Source organism: Pezoporus occidentalis, unplaced genomic scaffold, assembly GCF_034315485.1.
Source record: "Pezoporus occidentalis ecotype Australia unplaced genomic scaffold, CSIRO_AGI_Poc_V1 ctg43, whole genome shotgun sequence".
NCBI classification, from domain to species: Eukaryota; Metazoa; Chordata; class Aves; order Psittaciformes; family Psittacidae; genus Pezoporus; species Pezoporus occidentalis.
The window spans coordinates 1,360,951-1,377,636 of NW_026915758.1; the positions used below are offsets into that span (position 1 = coordinate 1,360,951).

The window sequence follows — 16,686 nt, forward strand, 5'->3', positions numbered from 1 at the left end:
AGGGTAGCCTTGCCATGGCTCAGCTGATTTCCTAGGCCATCACAGAATCTTGTGTCCTTATGTTAAAGTCTTCCCCCCTGTGGTGTCATCTATAGAGGTTCAGATATCTGCTCTGTGGGTCCAGGCATGAGAAAGGAGCTAAAAGATTCAGCAGTATCCATGGACTTTGATGATTTCCACGCCTGAAATCTGAAACATTTTCTTACACTCACAGAAGACCCTCACTTAAAAAATATCTTCGTCAAATGCAGTCTTCCTCTTGGTTTAGTAGTTTGTACTAAAAATGTCAGAATTTTCCGTTTGTTTGTATTTAATGATAAACCCCTACAAGAACCATCACTTCTCTGTGGACTGAGGACAGCCCTTCATCTTGCACTCTTTCTGCTGCTCAGCTGTATCACATTCGTCATCAACAGTTTCCCCTGGGAATTGTTATATTAAAAATACAATGACAGAAGTGTTTTGTACAGGACTGTTCAGGAAAATGATGCATGCTGTGCAGATGTGCACATTGAAACCTCTATATCTCGAGGAAATACACTGCTGTGTTTTGATAGGTTTCTCTCTAAAGCTGTAATTAACCACAGTCAGCAGCATGCTTGGAAGGGTTAAAGGAAAAGAAGTTAGAGGAAATATTCAAAGCCATGGGTAGGTGCTGCACATTCGGTGATGGAGTTGCATGCTTGCTTGCAAAAAATGCAATGGGAAGTGTGTCAGTCGCCTCTGTTTGCAGATGCATATAAGTCTGTGTAAGTGAGATGCTGGTTGCCACCTAATTAGAGCATGAGACTGTGTCCCAGTGCCCCACTTTTTGTTTGTGACCCTGCAGTGGTCTGGCATGTGACAAAGGATTTCTCCAGGTCAGTGTTGGCAACGAAGCAGGGTAACAACACACCTGTGTGAATCAGCTGATGCTGCAGTGTTAAAAGTGATTTTGAGGTGCCAGGTACAAAGCTTGGTGTTAGCCACAATGTTATTTTCCTCGCTATTAAATTTGGGTATCTGCTAAGTCTATTTTGAGATCTCAGAGCTTATTTGCAAAGTGTGTTCCATGAACACCTGATAATTGTGTGAGGCTCAAATGTTTCCCTTTTCTGCTTCTGCTAAAATTTCTCAGGTTCCTACATAAGTCTGTGGAATAAATTTCAGTAAGATGTATGACCTACCAGAAACCTAGGTACTTTGCTAAGATGCATTTCAACTCTGCCTTTAGTACTGAAAGCACTAATAATGGCAGGCATCGATAACCACATTTTTAAAGAGTCATGTATAATGTATGAAGGTCTAAATGCATTATATAGCTATATTTGAAAAGTGAACTGCATATATTCATATTTATTTTCATTTATGAAGATTTCTCCCTGGGAGGAGGAGAGAGAAAAAAAGAAAGATCAGCATGTGACAGATGCACATCAGGGAAGTGGGTTGTCGCACTGCAGGGAGGTGTTGAGATATTGCAATGATGGGTATGCTCTACAAACCTGAGCAGAACAAAATACACTGTCTGGAAAATTGAGCAGACGTAGAAATTGTTAACTGTCTTAATGAGAAATGGTGCTGAGGTGAACTGCAGTTTTTTAGATAATAGGCAATCTGGAGAAGTCTCTGTAAAACAGGTGTTACAGTTTCAAGTTGAACTTTTTACATTTGTCCCTAAAGGCAGATCTGTTGAGTTTTTTTCTTTGTGAGAGTATAGGCTTGAGGGAAATCACCTGGACCACAGCAGTATCCTTTGCTTTTAGAAATGGAACTGCAGTCTGCTGCCTGTGCTGCTCTGAACTGACCTTTGAGTCTGCTCTTGCAATCCAAGTCTCCTCTTTCTGAGGAGACTTCTGAGCCTAAGCTTTAAGTCACAAGCTTTGCAGCAGTCTCCCCAGAGAGCTTTGAGGCAGTTCATCAAAGCAGGTGGAAGGAAGAATATGTTGTAATAGATCTTTCATTCTTGCATATGAGTAACGAGCAGGAACAAAACATGCTGTCTGTGGACATAATTTTTTCTTTAGAAACTAATCATACCAGGATTATAAATATAAGCAATGTATTACAGGTGCTACATTCAGCATTAAATATTCTTCTGTGGTGCCAAAGTGTGTGTATTGGTATGATTTTGTTATGGATGGAGAGAAATACTGTCTTTTATGATTGTGACAGCTCAAATACTGTGTTTAACAAATTACTCCCAGGACATCTCAAACGTTTCTATTGTCTGAGAAGCTCAATGCAAATGAGTAGTTAAAGCTAATAAGCTTTTCTGAGTACTTCATGACTGCAGTTTAACCGATGTCTTGGAATTTATGCTTGTTTTGCCTGTTCAGTGTTAGCATTGCTAGTATTCACTAGTCAAGCACATATTTCCTGAAGTGGCCCCTTTACCTTCTCAGTACCTGAGCTCCACTCCCTCTTGAAGCTTCACTTTCCTGGTAGCTCTTCCATGTCCTGAAGGTTGTGTACTTCTACCTGGGTTAAATTATTCCTGGCTTGGCCTGTGCCAGCAGGATTCAAGAACTTCCAGACACCATTCGGAAATGAGGATGAAGTTGAAGCTAGCAGCTCTGCTGCCCAGGGGATTGAGTTGCTGTCATATTGCATCTGACTTGCATCAGATCAGAGTTTAGGATTTGGGTGATTTGTTCTTCAGATTAATGTCAATCTGTTTTAAATTAAAACACCCTGGGGCAAATCCTTTGCTATGATCAATGAACTGTCTGGCTGCATTCAACCAACATTACAACAGACATGAATTTGGCCTTCTGGTTCGTTGCCACATCCCCTACAACATCACTTTCCTTATGTGGTTCAAACATCAAGCTTTTGATCCTACAAGTTGTTGACTGTCTTCCACTGAAATCAGTGATAATGGAGGGTGCTTCACTGTTCAACACCTTGTTGGTTTGATCACAAGAAATGGACCACATATCTACTCTACCTAAAATATAGTTGTGGTGAATCTACGAGCAGGAAATCTGCTTTACACCTGTTTTATCACAGGAACAAAAAGCACACGAAGTATTTGGAAAATGAGGAAAACACCTGTGTGTGAGTGGATAACAAAGCGTCTTTATATATAATCGTTTGCTATAAGTCATTTCAGAGTTGACAAGCTGTTTTTCAACTTCATGTCACCACTGCCTGATGCATCTAATTAATCCCGTTCTCCAGCTGACAAATATCAGCTGCTCTTTCTAAAACATGGTTTCTCCCTTAAGTACTTCCCTCTGGCAAAGTTAAATATTAATTATCCTTTTTTAATTTTATGATTATTCATGGGTGCTAATGTCACTGCACAATGAATGGGGAAGTCAATACCACAAAATATTAGAAGAGTTGTTTCTGAACCTCTGCAGCAGCCGATATGGAGCCATGCTAGAAATGAATGTAGTAGTTGTGGCTGGGCTGTGCCAACAGTCACACAATCACTGGTGAGACTCAAAGCCCTGCAGTTTGGTGGATGGAGGCACTGGGCCTGGATTTGAAAAATGTTCCTTCTCTTCTTAGCTCAGGCACTGGCCTGTTCATAACTGCAGAAATCATATCACCTTTTAATCTGTATATTGAAATTTCAAGGCATGGAACAGCATGGGTCCTGAGGTGCCCAGGTACTCAGGTCTGAGTTGCATGGATGTCCTGGGTTCAGCAGTAGCAGTCATTTTTAGACAGAGCACCTGACCCAAACTAGCCAAAGAGGTGTTCCATACCACAGCACGTCATGTCCAATATATAACTGGTGGCAGTTACCCAGAAGGGCTAGATTGCTACTTGCGCTGGGCTGGGTATCAGGTTGGTGGGTGGTGAGTGGTTGTAATCTCTTCCCTTGTTATTTCACTTATCATTACTATTATTGGTGGCAGCAGTAGTGATTTGTGTTATACCTTAGTTACTGGACTGCTCTTATCTCAACCTGTGGGAGTTACATTCTTTTGATTCTCCTCCCCATCCCTCTGGGAGTGGGGGGAGGAAGGGGGGGGAGTGAGTGAGCGGCTGTGTGGTTCTGGGTTGCTGGCTGGGTGTAAACCACAACAGTGGACTTGTACTTTTCCTCAGGATTCAGGTGGTGCTAGTCTGCTGGAGCTCTTTGGGGTCCTGCTGTCCTTCTTTCCAACCTTTGTGCCAATGGTTGTGGGAGCTGGCGCTGGCCACTACCCTTAACTTTCTGCCATACTTTGCCCTACAGCTTCAGTAATTCCCTCTCCCCTAGCCTGCTGCCATCCCTCAGACAGAAGAGGACAGTCCTTCACTGAGTAGATGTGCGTCTTCCTCATTGCCACATCAGTAAGTAGCTGTTTCACATGAATCCCATTTCTGCTTGTCTGCTTTCTCTCCAGGTGACCACAGGCAATGTCTGTAAACCTTCCTTTCAAACCCAGCCATCTTTGTATGCTGGTTCTCAGGAAGATCCATATACATGCCTTGTGAAACAGGCTCAAAACCAGACACTGGGCAGGGAAGATATGTTGTAATCGCGTTTCCTGAGACCAGTTATACCAGCTGTAGCCATCCTATGACATCCTTCGCTGTTCCCACAAAAAAGAAGTTGCCCATCTTGTCCACTTTGCTGCCACACTGACATGAAGACTTAAGCAGTCATTTTCTTTCCAGAGGGATTTGCAGCTGCACTCATTTGCTGGCCCCATGCAGGGGCTGATGGAGCTGTGCAAGCCCTTATCCCTTGTGCCTTTCACAGTACTGTGGGCAACTTTGAAGCTGTTCCCTTCCTCAGGTGGCACTTCAGGGTATGCAGGCTCACTTTTATCTCAGTCTTTTGCTCACTGCAGCTTGATCCATCTGTCTCTCCATGTGGATCTGAAAGATGCTGACATACAGGAGGATCTCCTGTAGCTGTTCCCTGTCTTATTGCAGTTTCTCACCTTGCCATTGACATGACTTTCTGACCTAGCTTCATTGTGAATATTTTCTAGCATGACTAGCATTTTCTTACCCACATCACACAGCCCAGCATGTCTGCAACTCAGTGTGCTAGACTTCGTCTTGCCTCCCTTTCTGTAGCCAGTGATTTCAGTTGATTCACTGAGACAGACCATAGGACTGAAATAGTCACTGAAATTTGTTAGAGCTTAGGCTAATATTTTTGCAATATGTAGATGAAAATTGAACTTGGTCCCGGAGCAGTATATTTTAGAAGCCTGGAGTGTTTATGGATATATCCATTATAAAGATAAAAATTAATAACATCTGTTTGCATTGAAAGTGCCCTGCTTAGGAAATGAAGTGCAAATAACTATGCCTGGGTACCTGCCACATGTTTAGGTTGTGGTTTTTTTACATGAAAATTTGCATGTCTCTCTTATGTTTTTAAGTGTCTGAAGAAGTGACACCTGATGGAGGTTTTGAAGAATGCTTGGGCTTTTTTTGCTGGATACCTGCTAAAGATACAACTCCTGACCAAAAGAAACTGAGATGGGTAGAATCAACGTGAATATGAAAGCTCATGGCAGTCGTGGTAGATATCCAATCATTATAATTATTTGCAAGCAATTTAGCCTATCTCTAATTACAATATGAGGTCATCTTGATGCAAAATAACGTCTAATTAGACGCAATCCCTTTTCAGGTACTCGTAATAGATTCCAGAGAAAAACCTTTTGGCTCCTGTTGTTGGAAGCTTTTAATTCTTAATTTACTTTTTTCTCTTTTTTTTTTTTTTTTTTGTAATTAATTTTTTGAGCAAATAGGGCAAATCAATCTATTTGAATTAATTAGCATTTCTTCCTTGGTTTTCCACTCTCCCTAACCTGATGCTTCTTTTTTTTTCTTCCCTTTATTTGAATATTACTCTAATTTATTCATGTTTCTTTGAAACCAGTGAATAATGATTTCAAGCCATAGGCAAGCCAAAGTCTGCAGCACATGGAAGATCTGCAGAAAGGTTGTGTTGGTCACCTTCATTTAGTTACAAATACTTTCTGGCATCAGGATTGGTAAGGGCAGCATCAGAGTTAAGCAGGACTGTGGGGCTAAGGTGCGACAGAGTAGAAGATCAGTAGGGGGAATGACCACAACCACAGAAAATAAAGATGATAAGCACCCAAGAAGGAAAACTGACTGGTCTGCATTTACTAAAAAATACTATAAGCTAAATATTGTTTCACCTTGGTAATTTATAAGAAAGTCCCTATGAGATCAGATTTGCAAAAAACACCTGGTCAGTGTTCACAGAAACGTATCTCATCTTTATTAGTGTTTGTACAGCCATTTGCTTTTTGCAGTGTTTATTCATATCTATTCTTTCACCTTACGCAGATGTACCATATGCTCTGTGGCAGACAGATTTCTGCTCTAGGGTGCATTGACTTTTCTCCCGTTGGAGTTGTGAATCTCCCCAGCTGTGAGAGGCAACACTGTCCAGTGGTTTGAGCTGTAGGGTGGGAGTCAGGAACTCCTTGTATTTTCTTGTCCTGGTTCCTTTCCTAGCTTGTTCTGTGTTTCTTGTGTCTGTCAAGCAGTGGAAACTTTAGTTAGGATAGCGGTTGTCACAGTGTCAGAAAAGTGACAAGAAAGCTGTTTTTCACATGGTCTGTGAGGTGAGACATTGTTTTTTTTGGAATGGGAGTGCTCAAAAAATAACCTTAAATTAGCAGGTATTGTTTTCCTCATCTGTAAAAGATGCATAACACCACTTATCCCTTGGATTTTGCAAAGATTAATACATGTTTGTAATGAACCTTGAAAATAGAAATTGCTAAGTAGCATTAACTCAGAAATTGTTTTTCTGTTAAACAGGATCTTTATCTTTCCTATAACTTGCCTTTGCTAATCTCAGCTTGTACTTAATGTATTTGAAGTTAAATCAAATTGGAGAAGCTTAGATTCAGGGACAGAATGACCATGGAAGTGGAGGAGGGTTTTGTAAGATAGTAGATTGCTGCTTGGAGATGCAATCTATAATCTCAGTTTGAGGGCCAGATCAAGGTGAAATAGTGTTCTGGCCTAATAGATGCATTCATCTAATTTTCTGGTCAATTAAAAATCAATCCAGACAATGCATGAAGACTGGGGAGATTAGATGGAATCTACAGCAATATCTCAGGGGAGAAAAGAATACAAAGAAACTGAGTCTTCTCTGTTGGAGCAGTTGAGGCAGTCCTAGGAAGAGGCAGTGCCCATTCTGTGAGCTTCCCTGTGCTGCATCAGTTGTGGTATTCAAGATTACTTCTACACCAGTAAATAAAATATACCAGTGAACTTTTTGTTGGCCCCATGGCCAGCTGGAGTGTCATAGCTTTTGACCATAAATTCTCTTTCTCTCCCACCCCAACAAGGGGGCCCATCCAAACTGTCTATTGAGAATTGTCCCTCGCTATAGGTGAAGTGTCCAGGTATTGTTTCGAGAGAGCTGTTTGCCATGGGACAAGTCTGTGCCAAAGACTGCACTGACGGTTGAGCAGCAGGGTGATGCTATGCCAGTACTTGGGCCCATGCCCTGGCCCTCTTTGGTTGCCTAGTGCAGATAGCCCATATGTCTCTTACTCTCGGCTGCATCCTCCTGTTCCTTCAGCCCTTTCTTGAATTCTTGGCTTGAATTTGTGTTTTATTTGTTTGTCTCAGAATAGCATTGCCAGGATCTGAACTGCCTTCTGGAGTGGGTTAGATAGCCCAGCCCATCACTGGCTGCTTAATGAGCAGAAGGAGACGTGCAGTCCTTTGGCATGGTGGGATGTGCAGGGCTGTATGCTTGGCTGGACAGTGCGTGAAGAGTAAAAGGGTCAGTGCCCTGCCTCAACACACTAGTGCATGGACAAACCATGATGCAGATGCATTCACAGGGCAATTCTCTGAGCTGTCATTTCCCAGTCATAGCCAACCTCTTAGGCTGTAATAACGTTGAAACAAGGAATGCCTTCTGTATGCAGAAGGCAATACAAATTTGGTAATCCTGTAGCTTTGAAAATTGGGATGGAAAGTGATTACGAAACCTAAATAACTTATTCTAGAAGAACTAATTTCTTCTAATTCACAAAGCTAGAGAGTATCATGTAGATCATTTGTAGGTTTCTGTGTGTAGTTACACAAATACATGTGTATTTATTTGACAAAACACTGGGAAAACAAGATGATGATCTGAAATTAGAGGCTGACTCAGATGACTGAAATTTAATTTATCAGCAAGTGAAATTAGTAGCAATGAATAGAAAACATAAAATGACTTTATAGGATTTTCTGCACAGATCTTGTTTTACAGGAGAAAGAATGTACAGCATATAAAACCTCAAAATATTACAATAAATGTAAAATTATAGTCACTTTTAGCATATGGGAGAAAGAAATGGGGAAAAAAAAAAACAACCCAAAAGCTCCAAACCCTATTGCTTTGTAGAAAAGTGCAGATTGTGTCATTCATGTTAAAGCTTTCTAAGTTCCTATGAAGCATGGGAGTGTACAACCTTCTTGTCCTCTTAGCAAAAAGAGCTTTTCAGTTCTGCAGATTATTAGGTCACGTGTAAATTAGGCACACATTTAACTAATCTACTGAACTGGGCTGCCTTTTACCACAGAAGTCAAAGGCAAACCAATCTGCAAATTGCAAGACCTGTTGTGAGACAGCTTTAGTTTTTTCATTAAGAGAAGGGTGTTCTCTTTGACAAAGGAAAAAGGAACTGTTCAGTCTTGCAAAGACCTCAGGAAGGCTTTCCTCAGAAAGGAGAAATCACATGATGAGGCCAAAATATTTAAAAGGATTTGATAAATTCTCTTTCAAGCTTTGGGGGACTTATGAATAATTGTGGCAGTCACAGACTCTTTCTTTTCTGCTTATGACAATATAAATTATACTGTGATCCATACTGATAATAGCAACTGAGAGACAGATGATCAGAAGTCTAGCATAAATCTAGCTATTTTTAAATTGCTTGTGATCTTTAATTGAGATAGAATAAATTGAAGGGGACAACTAAAAGCCTGAGAAATTTCTTAAATGCAAACTGAGCTGGAATGAGTATGATATCTCCTACTGGGATAACTAAATGCAAAAGCCCATCTAGAAGCTAGGAGCAAGGGTTGGGCTATGGAAAAACAGAAACGAGCATTCCTTGGCCAGGAAAGCAGATGTAATCATGAAATGGTTGTAGACTCAAAAAGCATTATTTCTCTGCAAGTATATGCCCTCTGATTCACCTGAAAGATTCTTATCTGTTTTCCCTCCTAAAGTGTGCATATATATCCAGATTACTCATACAAATTATTTTGCTTCCTTCCATGCTTCAAAACCTATGTTCCTATGTTTTGTTGTTGTTGAGGAGGCTTTTGACTTGTGGTTGCAAGTTGCTGCAACGCTTGTCCCAAAGTAGACCTGCTGGCTGTATCTGGAGTTCAGGCATAGAGATGGGTGTGATCACTGTATTGGAAACACAGACCCAAGCTGAGGGTAGTCAATAGCAGACCTCTGTGATGGGGTTTTAGTTTATCTTATTGGGGCTCCTATGTGACACCCTTGCAGCACGGGCTGAAGGCTTTTGGTTGCATTGTGTGTGGGAGGAAGAAGGGGAAGGTGGCATGAATTTGTGAACTATGCAGTGCCCTAGGTCCAAGGCTTAACAACCCTTCTCCCCATCTGGCCACAGGTCTAGCATGGCAAGTATCTCCAGTTCCTTCATAACTGAAATTTTCATGGCCTGGTTTGTGCTCTGCTTTGGGCATGGGAAAAGCCAGCTTGAAACCCAGACTGTGCTCCTAGAAAGGTGAACTTTCGAATCTATCCCACAGTGCTGGCTCTATAAACCCTCTGAAGCCAAAGGTTGGAAAGTAAGGAAGGCACCAGGAATCTGGCTGGCTTTAACTCTCCTTGAAGCTGCTTTTTGAGTGCTGCTTTATCAGATTCTCTAAGATGTTAAAGCTGGTAGTTCAGCAGGTACACAGGAAATCTCTAATGATTACAGTATCAAAGTTAAGGCAGAATGAAATTCTGAGGAGCTCTTTGAGCCTGATACTGTGGGTAGCTAGCTAGCCACGGGCCTTCTAGAGACCCACCCTGCTTCCCTGGCTGGACGAACAAGTAAGTAAAGAATGGTGCTGGAGAGGGAAAAGGCATATAGGTCCCTTTCATCCTGGTATGTCTTTTTTGACTTTTGGACATGCCTTAAGAGAACAGGGTCTCTTTCTCTTCAAGAACATGTACACCGCTGATGGACCTTGCTTAGGATGAGCAAAGACAGGGATGGTTTCTTCTGTCGAAAGGCTGAGAGCAGTCTGTTGTTGTAAGAACAACTTTATTAAATAAAGTGATGGACAAATAGGCTTTTGATACAAATGGCTTAGACCCTCATCCTGCTGTAGCTGCTTCTCTGTGACAGTATTGCGTGTGATACAGTCTGAGCTTCACATGGTTGCCAACCCTTTCCCTTCTATTTTTCATGTTTTTAAAGCAATTTCAAGTGCGCATGTGAAGATTCCAAAAATATTAATACAAATTACATTTAAAGATGTTTCTGGTGCTCCTATTTAGACTGTTCTTGGCAGAGGGCTAGGGAGTTCAGCTAGAGCTGCCCCAGGCTTGCCAAAGCCAGCTGAGCAGCAGGTTCCCCCTCCTCCTCCTTCCACCACCAAGAAGGGAAAAAAAAGTCTGTGGAGCCCTAGATAGAGTTTAAAAATGTTAACCGAAAGAAGTGAAGAACAGTCTAGAAGCCAGATGTGGTTGGGAGAGAGAGGAAAAGATCTGGGCATTTGTGGAATGGTAGAAGGGAAAGGATTTATCATGGGATGGTAGGAAGGGCTGCAGAGGGGATTAAAAACAGGCAAGTGAACATTACTGGAGGCTGATGATATTACAAGGGAAATAGCTGCTTGCTGCTGGCTGTGTAGGAGGCTTGTCAGACTTGGGGAAGTAAAAGCATAGTGCTTACATCAACAGGATTTTGTTGTTTTTTTTTTTTTTTTTTTTTTTTAATGGCATCTGGTTCTGTGTTGCATTTGGGCATGATATTTAGTGACCTACCTACAAGTGACACATTTGCTGTAGGCAGTGTTGGTTGCTGCAGCTGGCAGGGACAGGAAAGCTTGCAGAGGGGAGCTCTGGAGCAGAAGGACCCAGTACTGTCCAAGCCCTGAGCAGGTCCAAGCTGGGTACATCAGTGTCAGCACCAGAGGTGTCCCACTGGTGATTTAAACCATGTGAGTTTCAATGTTCCAGCTTGAACTTTGGCTCTTGGGAGCCACTGTACTGAAAAGAAAATGTGTATTTGATTGTGAGTGAAAAGGAGTGCCTGAGCCATCTTCAGCCATTTGAAAAAAGGGATTTGATTTGGTCTTTTTTGTTTCACAGAAAAGTGGGGCATAGGGAGGGAGGAAAGAAGGGAAGGAGAGAGAACCCCTGCCACCTCCAGCTCTGCAGTAGCAACATGGGTGCAACCTGTAATTGCTGTGGCCGTGTAAATGCCGCAGCCTGCGCTTGGCCACATTCTGTTTTGGCCAGCTGCTAAATTTCCCCTTGCATAAAGAGCCCTGTGTGGCCATGAGGCATTTTATGAGTGAGAGAAGAGACCTTGCTGGCTCAGTGGCAGTGTGGGAGAGCTGAGTGGAACAGGGCTTGGATTTAACTCACATCTAGCAAAGCCCTGTCTGGGTTGAAGCCCTGCTTTTGCTCCTTGGTTCTCTGCTCTGTCCCCAGTGTGGGCTAGATCAGCTCTTGCACATCATGGTAGGTGGTAAAACCACTGAATTTTACCTTCTAAAACCACTTCACAATTTGGTGTAAATGCTGTTTTCTGGTGTGAAAAGACCCAGGGTTGCAGCAGCAGGGAAGAGGCAGGTCATGGCTAAGGGATGTCTGTGAGGGGGTTTGGGGTATCTCATCCTGGGACTGATGGTGTTGGACTGGTCTTGCTTGGTTTTGCAGACTCCATTTGAAATCAGGGGGACCTTTGCTTGTCCATGTCATGCAGTGTTGGCTTCCATGCCTAGGTTGAACAGAAGTTACCTGGTTTCATCTTCCATAGGACTGATATGAAAAGAATAAGGATGAGGGGAACATGAAGGAGTCAGTTATACTATACCGAATGGCACAATTTATATTTGTTCTGAGATTTGCTGACAGTGAGGACATGGAATAGTGGAACAGAAGTTTTAAATTCTTTGAGAAGGTTTTTATTGGCTAACTGCCAAAGGAGAGTAGCCAGAATGAGTTGTGAGGCAGGCAGTGCCCTTCTACAGCCCACCCTAAACCACAGGAGGCTACCTTGATTACTCAGGCCATGAGGGTCAGCCCCATCTCTGTGCAATCTCCAGAAGGATGTGGGTGAGCCCTAGTCCCTCAGTACTGCAAGAGCTAAGCAGAAGCTACATTCAGTCTCTACTGCTCATTAATGCCTTTTGCTCCTTATCCAAAGCCGTGGGGTTTTCAGGCTGTAAGGAACTGCCAGTTTAGTAGAGCTTGTGTTGTAACATTTCACTAGGTTGTGACCCATATTTGGGATTGCTCAGATTCTTTCTCCACCACTACTGTTGTTTGGTCCTTGAGTGTTCTTTTCTTGGTAGATATGATGCTGTGCTTTTAACTTTGGATCCCAGCTACCATTTACTTGAAGTGGACAGAGATCACAAAGTTCTCGAAGTCCATCTCAGAACGTTACATACGCTTAAAAGTTTGAAAGTTCTGATCAGTCAGTGACTTTGCAAGAGCATTTCAGAGGTGCTTCAGAGTTAATGGGTCAGGTTAACCATCAGCTGATCTTTTTTACTGTTGTGGGTCACAGACCCCCTTCTGTTTCAATGGACCTAGAGTTTTATTGCATGAAAAGGAATTGGACTGGATAAACCAACAGTCTTTCCTGAGGACATAGCATGGTGTGATAATCACACAGTATAGTAGGCAACAGAAAGAATAGGAGCAATTGTATCCTATACCTATTTTATTGGAACGTGCTTGCCTGTTCATGTGAGGCAGGACAGAAAGGCTGTTTTTCCTTTCTGAAGAGGGAAAATTGGAGGGAAGCAGTGCCAGAACCTTTCCAGGTTTAGAGAAGTGGAGGAAACACCTGCTACGCCATCAGCATTCTTGGTAACAGTGACTGCATGAGTGACAGAATCTGTCCCTTCCGGAGATGATTCAGACTCAGAAGACTCTTGGTAGTGATGACACGACCGCCTGGTAGCTCCTGAAAGCAGAACTAATGAGCAGTGCCACTCACTTAGCGTATGGTTTGACAACAGATGCACATGTTGGTAATTAAGTATTTGGCTGCATTACATTATTTTATTTTTGGATTTCTCAAACACACACCCATCACAATCTCTGTACACATTTACATGATTTAAAAGTGTTAAGCTTACATCATAACAAAGGTAGGAAAATCAGCATAGGGAAAGTAAACTCCGCTTTTCAGAGGTGCTCAGTAGCACATAAGCCTCCCTGTGCACCCCAGATCTAGGAAACACAGGCTTTGTGTGGCAAAAACATATGTAGGGAATAATCCCAGGGACTCCTCCCATGTGGAGTTGAGCTATGACTGTGATTTCAAACCAGTACACAAGTCTTGAACCAGAGTTTTCTTCTACTGTATGATCACATCTATCACTGCTTGTGACCCAGCAAAGGCTTGGAACGGCTTTGAATTTCATGAACTTCATAAATATCTGAATGCAATTATACCTTGCAGCATTAGAGAGCAGATTCAAATACTTCATATTCAAAGAGATCTTCTGGAATGTTTTATTCTGTTCTTGTATGCCAGCAGCTAATATATATCAGCATGTTAATGCTGGCCTCAGCCACAAGCTGAAAAATATAGACATAGTAGTGCTTGCTGGAGCATTTTGCTCCCAAATTTTATACCTTTTCTAATTCAGTCCAGATACTTACTAAAACTCTGCCTTGGAGCCCATGCAGCTTTGCTATATATCTCAGATATAGTGAAGGAACAGTTGCCCTAGAAATGATGTAATGGCTTCTCAGACCACTGTACCTAGATTTCTGTGGTGGATCATTAAAGAGGAATTACTGTGCATTGTAAAGGCATGATCAAGAATCATATGATGACTGGGAAGATGATGTGGTCCAGGAATGGTGCATGATTTTATGGTTTTACCTCGACATTATCTTACAGGATAATGGTTTCCTTTTGCATGCAATTTAGGAGCTGGGCCAAGTATGTTGAACTTGAGTTCATTTTGAGATTCTGAAAGCAGCAAAAACAGTGATAAGACCTGTTCTCTATCCTGGTGTTAGCAATGGCACACAGCAGAGGTCAAAGATTGACTGGAGTATCCCTGTAAAACCACCTGTGAAGTTGCTAAATATTTTGAAGCTAGAAATTCTCAGCCTTGTTTTACAATTCAAAGAAATTCCAAGGATTTGTCACCACTGCCTTCCAAAAGTATGGTTAAGTGCCATCTTTCCACAAAAAGGTAACATAAAATCTTTTTGTTTTGCTCTCCATATTTGTAAGCATGGTTCTAGATCTGAAAGTGCAAGATGCTGGTGCAAAGACACTATTTTGCTGACTGAGAGGTGTCTCTGTGTAGCTTTCTGTGTTTCCCTTCACTGGCTGGAAGGTCTGCCTGCCTACACCAGAAAAAGACTACATCTTAGACTGAAGTAGGGGTTAGCTATTCTTAATGAAAAAAGAGTTTAAGTCAGCACTGACCTTGAGAAGAGCATGTAGGATTTTGAAAGAGAAAGAACACTACTAAGAAACAAGATGTGACCAGGCAGCTCCACCTACAAACTCTAAACCCTCCAGGGCAATCTCAGGTTTCTGCTGCGTACTAGCATACAAAACAGATTACATCCTAACCTAGACTGCAAGCATGAGTGTATTGGAAATATGTTGCAGGTGTTTGATGGTAAACAGTGTTTATAGCTGCCAGGGTGGAAACATTTATGTGTGTGAGTGAGTGCAAGTGGAGGGCAGGCCTCAAACTTTCACCCCATTACCTTCACATTTCGGTTTTGCTTTGCTTAGTACTAGATGCCCTGTGACTGCAGCCTGCTAGTGAATTTAAGAAAGCACTGATGATTTCACTTGAGTATGTCCTATGTTCAAAATTGAAATACTAGAATCACCTGAGAAGTAGTGTGCTAATTTATCACAGGATCAAAAATACACAATGGAGACTGAATGGAAGAGGATGAGTTCTGACAGGCATGCTTTTATTTTTTCAAGCAAGTATTTTTTGCTTGGGTGGGTGGTGCATTAGTTATATATACAACTCATGCTTTTAGCTACAGCAAAATGTGAGAATACATAATAATAGCTCTTCACGTTAAGGCTTCCTCTTTTTTCTTTTTTCTTTTTTTTTTTTCTTCTTTTTCACTTCAGTTAGTTTGAGACTTCAGATTATTCTCTTTCTGAGAACTGGAGGAAGTACTTTTAATGCCTCTTACTGGAGTGGTAACTGGGCTGCCCTTAGCCTGAGATGAAAATAGCAGTAAATTTACTAGGGAGCTGAGGCAAAAGGTTGGACTTCCAGTGCAAGGCTCCCGATTACTGACTCACAGTGGTTCCCAGTCAGTCAGGAAGAGAAAGAAAAAGCTATATTCATCCAAAATACAAGGCAAGTTCACCTTTGATGACTTAGTGTGTACAAAGGGCTAAATACGCTCTATGGTATCTTTTTCCATAGGGGAAAAAAAAAAAAAATCCAGTAGTATTAGTAGAGCCAGAAGGACAATGTGTTTACTAAACTTCTGCTCTGCACACAGTGGTTGACAATTGCCTACAGTGAAACCGTGGCACAAGCGGGACTAATGAACCTGTTGGTCTCCTCCATCAGGGCTTTGCGTAGGCTGGGGTGAGGTGTTGGGGACAAGAAGTGCTCACCGCAGCCCCAGCACACCCGCTGCCAGTGCGTTTTGTGGGTGGGGTGGATGTTGAGGAAGGGAAAGTTAATGAGCTGGTTCAAATGAGTTTGTGCAGCAGACCACTGAGGGAACATGCTACCTCCTTGGCGTAAGATGTGCCCCCTTGCTTTCCCTTTTGGAAAATGTAGTTTTTACCTCCCACTTGTGCCAGTAAAAAATACAAGAACATAAAATGACTGGTCCAGCTTTGCCTTTTGGTCAACCAGATACCCAGGGAAGGGTATACAGGGCATCTGCAGGAATATTCCTTACAAATTTCCTTCCTTTCTAAGCCACAGAAGTCTGTTTATTACCCAAATGGATGTCTGTCTTGAGACCATGTACTATTCACAATATCCTTTGGCAAGGCAGAACTACCAGTTCTGTTGAGAAGTATCACTCCTCATTTTAGGGGAGAGATACTTCTGTCCTGAAGTATCTGTCTCCTGATTTCTGTTTTATGTCCTTCATTCTCAGTGAACATTTCTTATTCACCTTTTCTGTGTCACTTTTTGCAAGAGTCATACACCTTAACTTTCTTTTCCAGGAAATTAAACATCTGAACCCCGATCGTGTGTGTGCCTTTGCATGTTCAAGGGTAATATGAGGCTGCAGAGGGTCTTTCCAGCAGGGATTTCTTCAGTATAGGCATGAGGTGGCTCTTTCCTTGACTGCACAGCAGCCATATAGGCTTCCTCAACTCCAAGAGAAATAGTAGTCAGGTCAGCTGAGGTGTGTCTGACCTCAGGGAGCAGTGAAGAAGGCATCCTTGTTTTCCTAATGCATGTGAAAGAGGTTCAGGGATGAGGGAGCATAGAGTAGGAACCATGCATTCTGCTCACTTTCAGAAGACTCAAGAGGTCTGTAAAATCATCCTGTTAACAAAGATACACCTTTTC

At 42.1% G+C, this 16,686-nt stretch overlaps 1 long non-coding RNA gene across 1 annotated transcript in view; it reads left to right on the top strand.

Moving 5' to 3' along the window:
- LOC134171924 (uncharacterized) overlaps positions 1-16,686 on the top strand; it is a 189,132-nt gene that overhangs the window by 76,492 nt on the left and 95,954 nt on the right. Inside the window, exons 6-7 of the long non-coding RNA XR_009967773.1 lie at positions 4,172-4,269; positions 5,316-5,419. This is a non-coding gene — a long non-coding RNA (uncharacterized LOC134171924). The remainder of the gene's footprint in view (positions 1-4,171; positions 4,270-5,315; positions 5,420-16,686) is intronic.